General features: G+C 44.7%; 1 protein-coding gene across 3 annotated transcripts in view; it reads right to left on the reverse strand.

Moving 5' to 3' along the window:
• The window catches only part of ical1 (islet cell autoantigen 1-like), a 308,200-nt gene extending 300,199 nt beyond the window's left edge, over positions 1-8,001 (reverse strand). For 2 of the 3 annotated variants that reach the window (XM_045699659.1, XM_045699657.1), the window contains exon 1: positions 7,095-8,001. The gene's annotated coding sequence lies outside the window, so the exon portion shown is untranslated. The remainder of the gene's footprint in view (positions 1-7,094) is intronic. The other variant, XM_045699658.1, reaches the window with a different exon arrangement.
• Between the last annotated feature and the right edge of the window lie 7,953 nt (positions 8,002-15,954).

Consider the following 15,954-nt stretch of genomic DNA (forward strand, 5'->3'; position numbering starts at 1 on the left):
AGGCGGAGAGATACCAGCACAGGTAGAACCTGAGGCAAAAGGTGAATGAGGCGGAGAGACACAAGCACAGGTAGAACCTGAGGCAAAAGGTGAATGAGGCGGAGAGATACCAGCACAGGTAGAACCTGAGGCAAAAGGTGAATGAGGCGGAGAGATACCAGCGCAGGTAGAACCTGAAGCAAAAGGTGAATGAGGCGGAGAGACACCAGCGCAGGTAGAACCTGAGGCAAAAGGTGAATGAGGCGGAGAGATAGCAGCGCAGGTGGAACCTGAGGCAAAAGGTGAATGAGGCGGAGAGATACCAGCGCAGGTGGAACCTGAGGCAAAAGGTGAATAAGGCGGAGAGATACCAGCGCAGGTGGAACCTGAGGCAAAAGGTGAATGAGGCGGAGAGATACCAGCGCAGGTAGAACCTGAGGCAAAAGGTGAATGAGGCGGAGAGATACCAGCGCAGGTGGAACCTGAGGCAAAAGGTGAATGAGGCGGAGAGATACCAGCGCAGGTGGAACCTGAGGCAAAAGGTGAATAAGGCGGAGAGATACCAGCGCAGGTGGAACCTGAGGCAAAAGGTGAATGAGGCGGAGAGATACCAGCGCAGGTAGAACCTGAGGCAAAAGGTGAATGAGGCGGAGAGATACCAGCGCAGGTGGAACCTGAGGCAAAAGGTGAATGAGGCGGAGAGATACCAGCGCAGGTAGAACCTGAGGCAAAAGGTGAATGAGGCGGAGAGACACCAGCGCAGGTAGAACCTGAGGCAAAAGGTGAATGAGGCGGAGAGATCCCAGCGCAGGTAGACCCTGAGGCAAAAGGTGAATGAGACGGAGAGATACCAGCGCAGGTAGAACCTGAGGCAAAAGGTGAATGAGGCGGAGAGATCCCAGCGCAGGTAGAACCTGAGGCAAAAGGTGAATGAGGCGGAGAGATACCAGCGCAGGTAGAACCTGAGGCAAAAGGTGAATGAGGCGGAGAGATACCAGCGCAGGTAGAACCTGAGGCAAAAGGTGAATGAGGCAGAGAGATACCAGCACAGGTAGAACCTGAGGCTCCATGGAATTCCAGGGCAGGAGGGTGAGGACATAAAATGCAGAGTTGTTGACATCTGTGGAGCTGTTATTCTCGAATCAAAAGCCAAACTTCAGGAAAATGTGGACATCATTCATCGTTTGACTCAACGATCAAGACCAGAGTCCGAAGACAACTATCATCCGGTTCGCCAACAGATCTACACGGGATCTTCTCTGGAGGCGAAGAACTGTCAGTTCCACATCAAGCTAAAATTGAGGTTGACGAAGGATCTGACCTCTGCGGACAAAGTGACACGGGAGAAACTGTGGCCGATGGTGGCTGCAGCTCGAAAGGCAGGGAAAACTGAATTTTATTATTTTAAAATTATAATAATATCAGGGGTATTGGTGATTTAGTCAAACATAAGGCTATTTTCCTGCACTGCAAATGGTTTAATGCAGACATTTACTTTCTATAAGAGACTCATACATGTTCTTCTGATATTTTTGGAAGAATCTATGGGGTAACGACATCTAGTTATCATATGGCAACAACCTGTCTGCAGGTCTAGCAGTTAAGAGGTGCATTTAAAGGGAAGGTCATCAAATCAAATGTTATTTGTCACATGCGCCGAATACAACAGGTGTAGTAGACCTTACAGTGAAATACTGACTGACAAGCCTTTTACCAACAATGCAGTTCAAGAAATAGAAAATATTGACTAAATAAACTAAAGTAAAAAATAAAATAAAAAGTAACACAATAAAATAACAACAACGAGGCAATAAACAGGGGGTACCGGTACTAAGTCAATGTGGAGGCTATAAACAGGGGGTACCGGTACAGAGTCAATGTGGAGGCTATAAACAGGGGGTACCGGTACAGAGTCAATGTGGAGGCTATATACAGGGGGTACCGGTACAGAGTCAATGTGGAGGCTATAAAGAGGGGGGTACCAGTACAGAGTCAATGTGGAGGCTATATACAGGGGGTACCGGTACAGAATCAATGTGGAGGCTATAAACAGGGGGTACCGGTACAGAGTCAATGTGGAGGCTATAAACAGGGGGTACCAGTACAGAGTCAATGTGGAGGCTCTAAACAGGGGGTACCGGTACAGTCAATGTGGAGGCTATATACAGGGGATACCGGTACAGAGTCAATGTGGAGGCTATAAACAGGGGTTACCGGTACAGAGTCAATGTGGAGGCTATAAACAGGGGCTACCGGTACAGAGTCAATGTGGAGGCTATTTACAGGGGGTACCGATACAGAGTCAATGTGGAGGCTATATACAGGGGGTACCGGTACCGAGTCAATGTGGAGGCTATAAACAAGGGGTATCGGTACCGAGTCAATGTGCGGGGGTACAGATTAGTAATGAGGCTATAAACAGGGGGTACCGGTACAGAGTCAATGTGGAGGCTATAAACAGGGGGTACCAGTACAGAGTCAATGTGGAGGCTATAAACAAGGGGTACCGGTACTGAGTCAAAGTGCAGGGGTACAGGTTAGTCAAGGTTTTTTGTACATGTAGGTGGGGTAAAGTGACTATGCATAGATAATAAACAGCGAGTAGCAGCAGTGTGAGTGTTGGGGGGGGGCAATGTAAATAGTCTTGGTGGCCATTTGATTAGATGTTCAGCAGTCTTATGGCTTGGAGGTAGAAGCTGTTAAGGAGCCTTATGGACCTAGACTTGGCGCTCCGGTACCGCTTGCCGTGTGGTAGCAAAGAGAACAGTCTATGACTCCAGCAGTCTTATGGCTTGGAGGTAGAAGCTGTTAAGGAGCCTTATGGACCTAGACTTGGCGCTTCGGTACCGCTTGCAGTGTGGTAGCAGAGAGAACAGTCTGACTTGGAGGTAGAAGCTGTTAAAACCTCTTACATCTAGACGTTCCGCTAGCGGAACACCGCTCCAATATCCAATGATAGGGCGTGGCGCGAATTACAAACTCCTCGAAAATCCCAAAACTTCAATTTTTCAAACATATGACTATTTTACACCATTTTAAAGACAAGACTCTCCTTTATCTAAGCACATTGTCTGATTTCAAAAAGGCTTTACAACGAAAGCAAAACATTAGATTATGTCAGGAGAGTACCCAGCCAGAAATAATCACACACCCATTTTTCAAGCTAGCATATAATGTCACAAAAACCAAAACCACAGCTAAATGCAGCACTAACCTTTGATGATCTTCATCAGATGACACTCCTAGGACATTATGTTATACAATACATGCATGTTTTGTTCAATCAAGTTCATATTTATATCAAAAACCAGCCTTTTACATTAGCATGTGACGTTCAGAACTAGCATACCCACCGAAACTTCCGGTGAATTTACTAAATTACTCACGATAAACGTTCACAAAAAACATAAATTATTTTAAGAATTATAGATACAGAACTCCTTTATGCAATCGCGGTGTCCGATTTTAAAATAGCTTTTCGGCGAAAGCACATTTTGCAATATTCTGAGTAGATAGCCCGGCCATCATGGCTAGCTATTATGACACCCACCAAGTTTGGTACTCACCAAACTCAGATTTACTATAAGAAAAATTGGATTACCTTTGCTGTTCTTCGTCAGAATGCACTCCCAGGACTTCTACTTTACACCCAATGTTGTTTTGGTTCCAAATAATCCATAGTTATATCCAAATAGCTGCGTTTTGTTCGTGCGTTCAAGACACTATCCGAAGGGTAACGAAGGGTGATGCGCGGACGCGTATCGTGACAAAAAAATTCTAAATATTCCATTACCGTACTTCGAAGCATGTCAAACGCTGTTTAAAATCAATTTTTATGCGATTCTTCTCGTAAAATAGCGATAATATTCCGACCGGGCGACGTTGTTTTCGTTCAAAGAAATGGTCAGAGAGGGCACTTCTTGTTTAGAATCTTCTCAGGTTTTGGCCTGCCATATGAGTTCTGTTATACTCACAGACACCATTCAAACAGTTTTAGAAACTTTAGGGTGTTTTCTATCCAAATCAAACAATTATATGCATATTCTAGTTTCTGGGCAGGAGTAATAACCAGATTAAATCGGGTACGTTTTTTATCCGGCCGTGAAAATACGACCCCCTATCCTAAACCGGTTAAGGAGCCTTATGGACCTAGACTTGGCGCTCCGGTACCGCTTGCAGTGTGGTAGCAAAGAGAACAGTCTATGACTCCAGCAGTCTTATGGCTTGGGGGTAGAAGCTGTTTAGAAGCCTTATGGACCTAGACTTGGCGCTCCGGTACCGCTTGCAGTGTGGTAGCAGAGAGAACAGTCTATGACTTCAGCAGTCTTATGGTTTGGGGGTAGAAGCTGTTAAGGAGCCTTATGGACCTAGACTTGGCGCTTCGGTACCGCTCGCAGTGTGGTAGCAGAGAGAACAGTCTGTGACTTGGGTGACTGGGGTCTTTTTTGGGCCTTCCTCTGACACTGCCTGGTATAGAGGTCCTGGGTGTCAGGAAGCTTGGCCACAGTGATGTACTGGGCCATACGCACTACCCTTTGTAGCGCCTCACGGTCAGATGCTGAGCAGTTGCCATACCAGGCGGTGAGGCAACCGGTCAGGGTGCTCTCGATGGTGTGGAGACCCATGCCAAATCTTTTCAGTCTCCTGAGGGGGAAAAGGTGTCGTCGTGCCCTCTTCACGACTGTCTTGGTGTGTTTGGACCATGATAGTTTGTTGGTGATATGGACACCAAGTAACTTGAAACTCTCAACCCGCTCCACTACAGCCCCGTTGATGTTAATGGGGGCCTGTTCGGCCCTCCTTTTCCCTGTAGTCCACGATCAGCTCCTTTGTCTTTCTCACATTGAGGGAGAGGTTGTTGTCCTGTCAACACACTGCCAGGTCTCTGGCCTCTTCCCTATGGGCTGTCTCATTGTTGTCGGTGGTCAGGCCTACCTTTTCACATGCATCTGGTTTATCTCTGAATATTAGGAAATGTACATTTTTTGCGTTGAAAACATGTGACTTAAACTCAGTATGTAATATCCCTGTAAAAGATAGGATCACATATTTTGGTATTAAAGTTAACAAAGATCAGAAAGAAAGGGCCAACTTAAATGTCTCTCCTGTTGTAGAGAAAATTGGAAAGAGATTTTAACTCCTGGTTATTAAGAGATCTTTCTTTATCTGGACGTGTACTATTGTCAAAATTTGAAGGTCTGTCCAGATTAGTTTATACCTCCCTTGCCTTGGATGTTCCTCTGTCAGTAACTAAAATGGTTGATACTAAATTATTTAACTTCATATGGAGGAATAAATCTCATTATTTAAGAAAAGCGGTAATATGTAGCACCCAAAGTGAGGGAGGGTTGAATGCTCTGGATTTTAAAACCTCTAATATAATATTTTAGATTAAATGGATACAAAACTATTTAAGAAATAAGGATTGGAATTTCATCCCTAATTTAATATTCCAACAGATTGGTGGTCTACAATTATTACTCAAATGCAACTTTGATGTGGTTAAAATCCCTGTTAAACTGCTAACTTTCATAAACAAGTACTTGGAACCTCATGTACAAACACAATTTTCCCCCACAGACATACAATCTGGAAAAATAAAGGCATAAAATACAAACACAAGTCTTTGTTTTTCAAGAACTGGTTTGGCAACAGCATTATCTGGGTTAAACAATTATTGAATAATGATGGACAACTATATGATTATCGAATAATAATTATTGAATAATGATAGACAACTATATGATTATCGAATAATAATGATTGAATAATAATAACTATATGATTATCGAATAATAATTATTGAATAATAATAATAACTATATGATTATCGAATAATAATGATTGAATAATAACTATATGATTATGCAGAATTCATGAGAACACACCATGTTACATTCACTCCTGAGTATCTGATGGTTGTTAGAGCCGTCCCTAAAGGTGCTATTCTTCTCTTAGGAGAACATAACAATACTCCAAGTGCAACTGTTGAGGATTTCTGTAGCCTCAATTCAGCTAGAAGGAATTTACATTTTATAAACTATAAATGTAATAACATATATATATATGAAAACTATGTCAAGATGTTACTATTGCCTCTGCTAGAATATACTGGAATGCAGCCCGAGGACAAGTTAACTGGAACAAAGTCTCGTTGTTGTCTGGTGAATATTGTCTATCTAATAAGCTGAAAGAAGTATCATACAAACTCATCCATAGAATCTGCCCTGTAAAGACCTTTATTATACACAGAATAGCTATTGATAACAAATGTGCATTTTGTGGTTGTGACCCAGAGACTCTTGAACATTTATTTTGGGACTGTTCTTATGTCAGACGATTTTGGATTGAGTTAGAAGATGTTATGAAATAAATAAAATACTATTTAATGTTCATTTGAAAGACTGATGTTTTATTTTGATCCAAATGATATCGACCCCGATGTAACTTTCATTGTTCATTTGTTTAATTGTATGGAAGAATCTTTATCCATAAAATGAAGTGGACAGGGGGGAACAAAACCCTTTTCACATTGTTTAAGATAGAATTGAAATATTATTTTGAAATGATCAGTAAGTGTAAAAACAAAAAAACAATACGTACCATAAAACTTTTGAGTATTGAAAATGTATCTCGACATGTGATGTAAATTCACGAATAAAAACCTCTATTGTGTTTTCTACAAGGAGTTCGAGCAGTACATTAAAACCATTCCACATTATTCCATTAAGAAAGCTGTTCAAATCAATACGTGTGTATCTTCTAAGGTCTTCGTATAACCTGGCATGTGTTGTAGCCCCTGGCATATGTTATCATGGTCTGTATACTTCCTGTATGTATCCCGGTGTCCCTGCAATAAGAAAGCTGTTCAAATCAGTACATGTGTATCTTCTAAGGTCTTCATATAACCTGTCATGTGTTGTAGCCCCTGGCATATGTTATCATGGTCTGTATACTTCCTGTATGTATCCCGGTGTCCCTGCAATAAGAAAGCAGAATGTCGTCAACAGGTTAACCATTATCAGGTAGCTGGCTGCTACTGCTCCTTTATGGCGAGCTAACTACCTGTAGCTGCTCAAGTCAAGCCAGTTCAATGCAGTTCTCTCACCACAAACCTGTTTTCTTCTCACCGCTGCTAGTTCCTGTTCCAGCTGGCTGCCAAATGTTTTCCAGGATGAACAGCTGATCAGTATAACCTGCTAATTCCCTACAATGTAACGGCAGCTGGTCCAGATCTGTCTGCGGATACGACGTCGCCTGTATAAACGCAACACGTCTCGTATCGTCACATCGTTGAGGCTTTACCATTGAATGAAGCCGTGAAGAAGTGATGTTGTCCGGCAGTCAGAGTATCCAGCAGTCAGAGTACCCAGCGGTCAGAGTATCCAGCTAGATAATGTTAGCAGCACCAACCAAGTGAAGTGACTCAGAAACAGGATATGCAACGTGTCCGTCCTGTCGCTGTGGAGACGTCTCGACATCACAGGTCAAACCAGCTGGAGGACGACCATTACGTTTTAAAACGTCCCGAAGGACACGAACCCCAACCTCAAGCAAGTGCAGCAGAAATATGGGATGTTTGCAGGGCACATCATGTAGGAGTAAAACAGGCATCTTCAAGAATACAACCCTAATAAAAACTGCAGCAGGAAAATACAACCATCTTTAATCTGAAAACCTGGTGACAGGGTAGTTCCAGTTTCAACACTGGTATATCATGGATATTGACAGACATGCTGATTAACAACGACAGTGGGAATAATAAACCACATTATGAACACAGTAGACCTGTATCTATTATCCCCAGAGAGGGCAGTAGAGAGAACAGACCTGTATCTATTATCCCCACAGAGGGCAGTAGAGAGAACAGACAGGGGGAATGATAAACCACATTATGAACACAGACCTGTATCTATTATCCCCAGAGGGGGCAGTAGAGAGACCAGACAGTGGGAATGATAAACCACATTATGAACACAGTAGGCCTGTATCTATTATCCCCAGAGAGGGCAGTAGAGAGAACAGACCTGTATCTATTATCCCCGGAGGGGGCAGTAGAGAGAACAGGCCTGTATATATTATCCCCAGAGGGGGCAGTAGAGAGAACAGACCTGTATCTATTATCCCCAGAGAGGGCAGTAGAGAGAACAGACCTGTATCTATTATCCCCAGAGAGGGCAGTAGAGAACAGACCTGTATCTATTATCCCCAGAGGGGACAGTATAGAGAACAGACCTGTATCTATTATCCCCAGAGGGGGCAGTAGAGAGAACAGACAGGGGGAATGATAAACCACATTATGAACACAGACCTGTATCTATTATCCCCAGAGGGGGCAGTAGAGAGACCAGACAGTGGGAATGATAAACCACATTATGAACACAGTAGGCCTGTATCTATTATCCCCAGAGAGGGCAGTAGAGAGAACAGACCTGTATCTATTATCCCCAGAGGGGGCAGTAGAGAGAACAGGCCTGTATATATTATCCCCAGAGGGGGCAGTAGAGAGAACAGACCTGTATCTATTATCCCCAGAGAGGGCAGTAGAGAGAACAGACCTGTATCTATTATCCCCAGAGAGGGCAGTAGAGAACAGACCTGTATCTATTATCCCCAGAGGGGGCAGTATATAGAACAGACCTGTATCTATTATCCCCAGAGGGGGCAGTAGAGAACAGACCTGTATCTATTATCCCCAGAGGGGGCAGTAGAGAGAACAGGCCTGTATCTATTATCCCCAGAGGGGGCAGTAGAGAGAACATACCTGTATCTATTATCCCCAGAGGGGGCAGTAGAGAACAGACCTGTATCTATTATCCCCAGAGGGGGCAGTAGAGAGACCAGACCTGTATCTATTATCCCCAGAGAGGGCAGTAGAGAGAACAGACAGTGGGAATGATAAAGCCACATTATGAACACAGTAGACATGTATCTATTATTCCCAGAGAGGGCAGTAGAGAGAACAGACCTGTATCTATTATCCCCAGAGGGGGCAGTAGAGAGAATAGACCTGTATCTATTATCCCCAGAGGGGGCAGTATAGAGAAAAGACCTGTATCTATTATCCCCAGAGAGGGCAGTAGAGAGAACAGCCCTTTATCTATTATCCCCAGAGAGGGCAGTATAGAGAACAGACCTGTATCTATTATCCCCAGAGGGGGCAGTAGATAGAACAGATCTGTATCTATTATCCCCAGAGGGGGCAGTAGAGAGAACAGACCTGTATCTATTATCCCCAGGGAGGACAGTAGTGAGAACAGACAGTGGGAATGATAAAGCCACATTATGAACGCAGTAGACCTGTATCTATTATCCCCAGAGAGGGCAGTATAGAGAACAGACCTGTATCTATTATCCCCAGAGAGGGCAGTAGAGAGAACAGACCTGTATCTATTATCCCCAGAGAGGGCAGTATAGAGAACAGACCTGTATCTATTATCCCCAGAGAGGGCAGTAGAGAGAACAGACCTGTATCTATTATCCCCAGAGGGGGCAGTATAGAGAACTGACCTGTATCTATTATCCCCAGAGAGGGCAGTAGAGAGAACAGACCTGTATCTAATATCCCCAGAGAGGGCAGTAGAGAGACCAGACAGTGGGAATGATAAACCACATTATGAACACAGTAGGCCTGTATCTATTATCCCCAGAGAGGGCAGTAGAGAGAACAGAGCTGTATCTATTATCCCCAGAGGGTGCAGTAGAGAGAACAGACCTGTATCTATTATCCCCAGAGGGGGCAGTAGAGAGAACAGATCTGTATCTATTATCCCCAGAGGGGGCAGTAGAGAGAACAGACCTGTATCTATTATCCCCAGAGAGGGCAGTAGAGAGAACAGACCTGTATCTATTATCCCAGAGAGGGCAGTAGAGAGAACAGACCTGTATCTATTATCCCCAGAGGGGGCAGTAGAGAGAACAGACCTGTATATATTATCCCCAGAGGGAGCAGTAGAGAGAACAGACCTGTATCTATTATCCCCAGAGAGGGCAGTAGAGAGACCAGACCTATATCTATTATCCCCAGAGAGGGCAGTAGAGAGAACAGACCTGTATCTATTATCCCCAGAGAGGGCAGTAGAGAGAACAGACCTGTATCTATTATCCCCAGAGAGGGCAGTATAGAGAACAGACAGTGGGAATGATAAAGCCACATTATGAACACAGTAGACCTGTATCTATTATCCCCAGAGAGGACAGTAGAGAGAACAGACCTGTATCTATTATCCCAGAAAGGGCAGTAGAGAGAACAGACCTGTATCTATTATCCCCAGAGGGGGCAGTAGAGAGAACAAACCTGCATCTATTATCCCCAGAGGGGGCAGTAGAGAGAACAGACCTATATCTATTATCCCCAGAGAGGGCAGTAGAGAGAACAGACCTGTATCTATTATCCCCAGAGAGGGCAGTAGAGAGAACAGACCTGAATCTATTATCCCCAGAGAGGACAGTAGAGAGACCAGACAGTGGGAATGATAAAGCCACATTATGAACGCAGTAGACCTGTATCTATTATCCCCAGAGAGGGCAGTAGAGAGAACAGACAGTGGGAATGATAAAGCCACATTATGAACGCAGTAGACCTGTATCTTTTATCCCCAGAGAGGGTAGTATAGAGAACAGACAGTGGAAATGATAAAGCCATATTATGAACACAGTGACCTGTATCTATTATCCCCAGAGGGGGCAGTATAGAGAACAGGCCTGTATCTATTATCCCCAGAGGGGGAAGTAGAGAACAGATCTGTATCTATTATCCCCAGAGGGGGCAGTAGAGAGACCAGACAGTGGGAATGATAAACCACATTATGAACACAGTAGGCCTGTATCTATTATCCCCAGAGAGGGCAGTAGAGAACAGACCTGTATCTATTATCCCCAGAGGGGGCAGTAGAGAGACCAGACCTGTATCTATTATCCCCAGAGAGGGCAGTAGAGAGAACAGACAGTGGGAATGATAAAGCCACATTATGAACACAGTAGACCTGTATCTATTATCCCCAGAGAGGGCAGTATAGAGAACAGACCTGTATCTATTATCCCCAGAGGGGGCAGTAGATAGAACAGATCTGTATCTATTATCCCCAGAGGGGGCAGTAGAGAGAACAGACCTGTATCTATTATCCCCAGGGAGGACAGTAGTGAGAACAGACAGTGGGAATGATAAAGCCACATTATGAACGCAGTAGACCTGTATCTATTATCCCCAGAGAGGGCAGTATAGAGAACAGACCTGTATCTATTATCCCCAGAGAGGGCAGTAGAGAGAACAGACCTGTATCTATTATCCCCAGAGAGGGCAGTATAGAGAACAGACCTGTATCTATTATCCCCAGAGAGGGCAGTAGAGAGAACAGACCTGTATCTATTATCCCCAGAGGGGGCAGTATAGAGAACTGACCTGTATCTATTATCCCCAGAGAGGGCAGTAGAGAGAACAGACCTGTATCTAATATCCCCAGAGAGGGCAGTAGAGAGACCAGACAGTGGGAATGATAAACCACATTATGAACACAGTAGGCCTGTATCTATTATCCCCAGAGAGGGCAGTAGAGAGAACAGAGCTGTATCTATTATCCCCAGAGGGTGCAGTAGAGAGAACAGAGCTGTATCTATTATCCCCAGAGGGGGCAGTAGAGAGAACAGATCTGTATCTATTATCCCCAGAGGGGGCAGTAGAGAGAACAGACCTGTATCTATTATCCCCAGAGAGGGCAGTAGAGAGAACAGACCTGTATCTATTATCCCAGAGAGGGCAGTAGAGAGAACAGACCTGTATCTATTATCCCCAGAGGGGGCAGTAGAGAGAACAGACCTGTATATATTATCCCCAGAGGGAGCAGTAGAGAGAACAGACCTGTATCTATTATCCCCAGAGAGGGCAGTAGAGAGACCAGACCTATATCTATTATCCCCAGAGAGGGCAGTAGAGAGAACAGACCTGTATCTATTATCCCCAGAGAGGGCAGTAGAGAGAACAGACCTGTATCTATTATCCCCAGAGAGGGCAGTATAGAGAACAGACAGTGGGAATGATAAAGCCACATTATGAACACAGTAGACCTGTATCTATTATCCCCAGAGAGGACAGTAGAGAGAACAGACCTGTATCTATTATCCCAGAAAGGGCAGTAGAGAGAACAGACCTGTATCTATTATCCCCAGAGGGGGCAGTAGAGAGAACAAACCTGCATCTATTATCCCCAGAGGGGGCAGTAGAGAGAACAGACCTATATCTATTATCCCCAGAGAGGGCAGTAGAGAGAACAGACCTGTATCTATTATCCCCAGAGAGGGCAGTAGAGAGAACAGACCTGAATCTATTATCCCCAGAGAGGACAGTAGAGAGACCAGACAGTGGGAATGATAAAGCCACATTATGAACGCAGTAGACCTGTATCTATTATCCCCAGAGAGGGCAGTAGAGAGAACAGACAGTGGGAATGATAAAGCCACATTATGAACGCAGTAGACCTGTATCTTTTATCCCCAGAGAGGGTAGTATAGAGAACAGACAGTGGAAATGATAAAGCCATATTATGAACACAGTGACCTGTATCTATTATCCCCAGAGGGGGCAGTATAGAGAACAGGCCTGTATCTATTATCCCCAGAGGGGGAAGTAGAGAACAGATCTGTATCTATTATCCCCAGAGGGGGCAGTAGAGAGACCAGACAGTGGGAATGATAAACCACATTATGAACACAGTAGGCCTGTATCTATTATCCCCAGAGAGGGCAGTAGAGAACAGACCTGTATCTATTATCCCCAGAGGGGGCAGTAGAGAGACCAGACCTGTATCTATTATCCCCAGAGAGGGCAGTAGAGAGAACAGACAGTGGGAATGATAAAGCCACATTATGAACACAGTAGACATGTATCTATTATTCCCAGAGAGGGCAGTAGAGAGAACAGACCTGTATCTATTATCCCCAGAGGGGGCAGTAGAGAGAATAGACCTGTATCTATTATCCCCAGAGGGGGCAGTATAGAGAACAGACCTGTATCTATTATCCCCAGAGAGGGCAGTAGAGAGAACAGCCCTGTATCTATTATCCCCAGAGAGGGCAGTAGAGAGAACAGACAGTGGGAATGATAAACCACATTATGAACACAGTAGACCTGTATCTATTATCCCCAGAGAGGGCAGTATAGAGAACAGACCTGTATCTATTATCCCCAGAGGGGGCAGTAGATAGAACAGACCTTTATCTATTATCCCCAGAGAGGGCAGTATAGAGACCAGACCTGTATCTATTATCCCCAGAGGGGGCAGTAGAGAGAACAGATCTGTATCTATTATCCCCAGAGGGGGCAGTAGAGAGAACAGACCTGTATCTATTATCCCCAGGGAGGACAGTAGTGAGAACAGACAGTGGGAATGATAAAGCCACATTATGAATGCAGTAGACCTGTATCTATTATCCCCAGAGAGGGCAGTATAGAGAACAGACCTGTATCTATTATCCCCAGAGGGGGCAGTAGAGAGAACAGGCCTGTATATATTATCCCCAGAGGGGGCAGTAGAGAGAACAGACCTGTATCTATTATCCCCAGAGGGGGCAGTAGAGAGAACAGACCTATATCTATTATCCCCAGAGAGGGCAGTAGAGAGAACAGACCTGTATCTATTATCCCCAGAGAGGGCAGTAGAGAGAACAGACCTGAATCTATTATCCCCAGAGAGGACAGTAGAGAGACCAGACAGTGGGAATGATAAAGCCACATTATGAACGCAGTAGACCTGTATCTATTATCCCCAGAGAGGGCAGTAGAGAGAACAGACAGTGGGAATGATAAAGCCACATTATGAACGCAGTAGACCTGTATCTATTATCCCCAGAGAGGGCAGTAGAGAGAACAGACAGTGGGAATGATAAAGCCACATTATGAACGCAGTAGACCTGTATCTTTTATCCCCAGAGAGGGTAGTATAGAGAACAGACAGTGGGAATGATAAAGCCATATTATGAACACAGTGACCTGTATCTATTATCCCCAGAGGGGGCAGTATAGAGAACAGACCTGTATCTATTATCCCCAGAGGGGGAAGTAGAGAACAGATCTGTATCTATTATCCCCAGAGGGGGCAGTAGAGAGACCAGACAGTGGGAATGATAAACCACATTATGAACACAGTAGGCCTGTATCTATTATCCCCAGAGAGGGCAGTAGAGAGAACAGACCTGTATCTATTATCCCCAGAGGGGGCAGTAGAGAGAACAGACCTGTATCTATTATCCCCAGAGGGGGCAGTAGAGAGAACAGACCTGTATCTATTATCCCCAGAGGGGGCAGTAGAGAGAACAGACCTGTATCTATTATCACCAGAGAGGGCAGTAGAGAGAACAGACCTGTATCTATTATCCCCAGAGAGGGCAGTAGAGAGAACAGACCTGTATCTATTATCCTCAGAGAGGGCAGTAGAGAGAACAGACCTGAATCTATTATCCCCAGAGAGGACAGTAGAGAGAACAGACAGTGGGAATGATAAAGCCACATTATGAATGCAGTAGACATGTATCTTTTATCCCCAGAGAGGGCAGTATAGAGAACAGACAGTGGGAATGATAAAGCCACATTATGAACACAGTAGACCTGTATCTATTATCCCCAGAGGGGGCAGTAGAGAGAACAGACAGTGGGAATGATAAAGCCACATTATGAATGCAGTAGACATGTATCTTTTATCCCCAGAGAGGGCAGTATAGAGAACAGACAGTGGGAATGATAAAGCCACATTATGAACACAGTAGACCTGTATCTATTATCCCCAGAGGGGGCAGTATAGAGAACAGGCCTGTATCTATTATCCCCAGAGGGGGAAGTAGAGAACAGACCTGTATCTATTATCCCCAGAGGGGGCAGTAGAGAGACCAGACAGTGGGAATGATAAACCACATTATGAACACAGTAGGCCTGTATCTATTATCCGCAGAGAGGGCAGTAGAGAGAACAGACCTGTATCTATTATCCCCAGAGGGGGCAGTAGAGAGAACAGACCTGTATCTATTATCCCCAGAGGGGGCAGTAGAGAGAACAGACCTGTATCTATTATCCCCAGAGAGGGCTGTCTAGAGAACAGACCTGTATCTATTTTCCCCAGAGGGGGTAGTAGAGAGAACAGACCTGTATCTATTATCCCCAGAGGGGGCAGTATAGAGAACAGACCTGTATCTATTATGCCCAGAAGGGGAGGTAGAGAGAACAGACCTGTATCTATTATCCCCAGAGGGGGCAGTAGAGAGACCAGACAGTGGGAATGATAAACCACATTATGAACACAGTAGGCCTGTATCTATTATCCGCAGAGAGGGCAGTAGAGAGAACAGACCTGTATCTATTATCCCCAGAGGGGGCAGTAGAGAGAACAGACCTGTATCTATTATCCCCAGAGGGGGCAGTAGAGAGAACAGACCTGTATCTATTATCCCCAGAGAGGGCTGTCTAGAGAACAGACCTGTATCTATTTTCCCCAGAGGGGGTAGTAGAGAGAACAGACCTGTATCTATTATCCCCAGAGGGGGCAGTATAGAGAACAGACCTGTATCTATTATGCCCAGAAGGGGAGGTAGAGAGAACAGACCTGTATCTATTATCCCCAGAGAGGGCAGTATAGAGACCAGACCTGCCACTGATGGTTCTCAATACAGTAGTTCAATCTGGAAACGATGTGGCTACATACATACACAGTATTAAATGGAGACCATCTCATATCATGAAGAACAGCCTCGATCAACCCAACTGTAGCAGTTCATAAACACACACATCCACATCAGGAAAGGCTTTAATTAACAGGCAATAGATCAGTGAAATAAAAACAGTAACAAAACCAATTAGAATTCAGAATAATCACAGACTGGATACTGCATTTCAATAACATCCAATAAAAACACAGGTGCTATATCTGTCCCTCTCCCGTCCGTCTCCAGTCCGTCTCGTCTACGCTCCAGCGTCTGTCTGTCTCCCCTCTG

Source organism: Salmo salar, chromosome ssa17 (assembly GCF_905237065.1).
Source record: "Salmo salar chromosome ssa17, Ssal_v3.1, whole genome shotgun sequence".
NCBI classification, from domain to species: Eukaryota; Metazoa; Chordata; class Actinopteri; order Salmoniformes; family Salmonidae; genus Salmo; species Salmo salar.